The sequence below is a fragment of the Apium graveolens genome, chromosome 2 (genome assembly GCF_009905375.1).
Source record: "Apium graveolens cultivar Ventura chromosome 2, ASM990537v1, whole genome shotgun sequence".
NCBI lineage: Eukaryota > Viridiplantae > Streptophyta > Magnoliopsida > Apiales > Apiaceae > Apium > Apium graveolens.
The window spans coordinates 254,048,486-254,051,296 of NC_133648.1; the positions used below are offsets into that span (position 1 = coordinate 254,048,486).

Genomic DNA, 2,811 nt, shown 5'->3' on the forward strand with positions numbered 1-2,811 from the left:
TTGTGTGGTTACAAAGCCACCACACCTCCTTCCTTCCCATGTCATGCCTATGTCATCCTCATGATGTCATCCTCCCTTCCTTGTCCTCTTTCTATTGGTTGGATGACATCATTCCCACTAATCCCTTTGATTAACTTCCTAATCGTTTGCCTAATGACCGCTGATCTGTTATACGGTTCGCTTAACTTTCGTTCTCGTTTATCGTTTGAAGGATCATACCCGGGATCTTATTACTTAGGTTCCCTTAACCTTTCTCAATACATTATATTCCTTTTTATGATCCTCTATTATAATCCTTTAATTTAAATCCTTTTTACCCTGTTACCTTATACTCAATTCTCTCCGTATCTTGTGGATTTCCGGGAAAAACCAAAGTGTTCAGAATTGGATTCTGACGATCTTTACATACACTTATATACTACATAGAGTACTAATAATATCCCAGAATATCCATAACAGAACCCCTACATAGTGTGGCGTGAAAAGTTTCTTCATTCAGCTAAAACACTATTCACAAGGGTTACAAAAAGTTGAAAATTTTGGGGTTATTACACTAGTTTTGGTTGTGCTTATTCATCTTTTGAGCGTCGCAAACTTATAAGATAGCGTGTTAATCTTTAATAAAGCGAAAGTGAATTTAAGGGTTTAGAACTTGTCATGCTAGCATAGGTTCATATGTTATTGTTATGCATGATTTATAGGTAATTTTAACCATCTTACTTGCCCTATGTAATCATGATGGATAACTTGTTCATTAAATCATTATGTTGTCAAATTCTATAGACATATAGGGTCTCAATATAATTGGTGTCTATTTAGCTTCTATCTCTTTTATGGATGTCTGGTAGTATGGTATGCGTACAATGAAAGTTGGCATTTATCAGTTTCGTGTTATCTGATTAGTGTTATCACCATTACATGCTAAGGTTAAGAACGAAAAGGCTATTGAAAGAAGTATTTAATGAAGTTAGAATCCCATGATTGTGTTATATATTATTCAACTCTTTTTAATCTCTTAGTTAATATTCTCCAGAATAATTCTCAATAGTTAATCGTAGTATAATCAAAACTCAAATTGTTATTCGTCTTAGCATTGAATAATAGCCATATCATTATTGCATAAGTCAAACAAATCACATAGTTAACCTAACCAGTCTCTGTGGGAACGAACTAGAAATAATTCTATATTACTTGCGATCGCGTATACTTGCGTGAGTTTTAGCGCGTGTTTAGCGACTAACAAGTTTTTGGCGTCGCTGTCGGGGACTCGGTGTTAACTTTTAGTTTATGTGTTTGTCATCAGTGATCGTTAAAGTTCATTGACTCGGACTTTGTTACTAACCTACTATTTTTCTTGTCGTGTTTCAGGTACTCTAGAGAGCGTGTATGCATACGCGTTCGCGGGCTCGTAAGAGAATTCTGGATCAAGCCGAGGAGGAAGCTGCAGTGATTCAAAGGGAAGCTTTTGAGGACGAAGAGAAAGTAGAAGAAGAAGAAGAAGATAAACTTGAGGAACCAGCTTTAGTAGTGATGGGAGATCAAACGGAAATTCCTGAGGCTTTGATGGACTATTCTCAGCCTAAGATCAATGATATTCAGTCGAGCATCATCAGACCAGCCATCTCGGTTAACACTTTTGAGATCAAGTCGAACATGATTCAGATGATACAGAACTCAGTTCAGTTTGGGGGTTATCCTACAGAAGACCCCACCATGCACATCAGGGATTTCATCGAGATCTGCAACACTTTCAAGTTCAATGGGGTGACTGAAGATGCTATCGGGATGAGACTTTTCCCATTCTCTCTGAGGGATAAAGAAAAGTGTTGGTTACATTCTCTACCACCAGGGTCTATCACCAAATGGGAGGATCTTGCTCAAAAGTTTCTCACTAAATTATTTCTTATGGCGAAGACTGCTGTAATCAGAAATGCTCTTACTCAGTTTGCACAGCAAACTTGAGAATATATGTGTGAGGCTTAGGATCGATATAAGGAGATGCTAAGGAAGTGCCCACACCATGGCATGCCTGATTGGATGATTATAAACTGTTTCTATAATGGTTTGGGTGCTCGGTCTAGACCTATGCTCGATGCAGCATCTGGTGGAGCCTTATGGGCCAAAAGCTATAACGAAGCTTATAAGTTGATTGAGCTCATGGTAGCTAATGAATACCAGAATCCTACGCAAAGAATGTTGCAAGGCAAGGTAGAAGAAATTCTGGAAGTAGATACACCTACTGCTATAGCTGCTCAACTTCAAGCTTTGACGATGAAAGTGGACTCTTTGGCTAATTATGGAGGTAATCAAATCACTAGTGTTTGTGAACTTTGTGCGGGGGCACCTGAAACTGAGCAGTGTGCTATTTCTAGCGAATCAGCTCAATTTGTGAGCAACTTTCAGAGATCACAGCAGCAAGCTCCAGCCACTTATCATCCCAATAACCGAAATCATCCTAACTTCAGTTGGAGCAACAATCAGAATGTGGTACAACAACCTTATCAGCCATACTCAATGTAGTATAACCCTCCTGGTTTTCAACAACCGCATTATGCCCCTAGGCAACAACTTCAACTTCAGCAGTTACCGCAAGCTAATAAAAAATCTGAATTGGAGGAGTTGAGGCGCATGTGCAAGATCCAAGCTGTGTCTATCAGGACCTTGGAGAATCAGATTGGGCAGATTGCTAATGCATTAATGAATCATCAACCTGGCACGCTTCTAAGAGATGCTGAAGTGCCAGGCAAGAAGGAAGTTAAGGAGCATGTTAAGGCAATTACATTAAAGTCTGGTAAGGTTGCAAATCCTGAA

General features: G+C 39.0%; 1 non-coding gene across 1 annotated transcript; it reads right to left on the minus strand.

The window, feature by feature from the left end:
- Positions 1–1,920: 1,920 nt before the first annotated feature.
- Positions 1,921–2,027, minus strand: LOC141709997 (small nucleolar RNA R71). Its single transcript, XR_012570542.1, has one exon. It is a non-coding gene; the product is annotated as a small nucleolar RNA R71 (small nucleolar RNA).
- Positions 2,028–2,811: the final 784 nt, after the last annotated feature.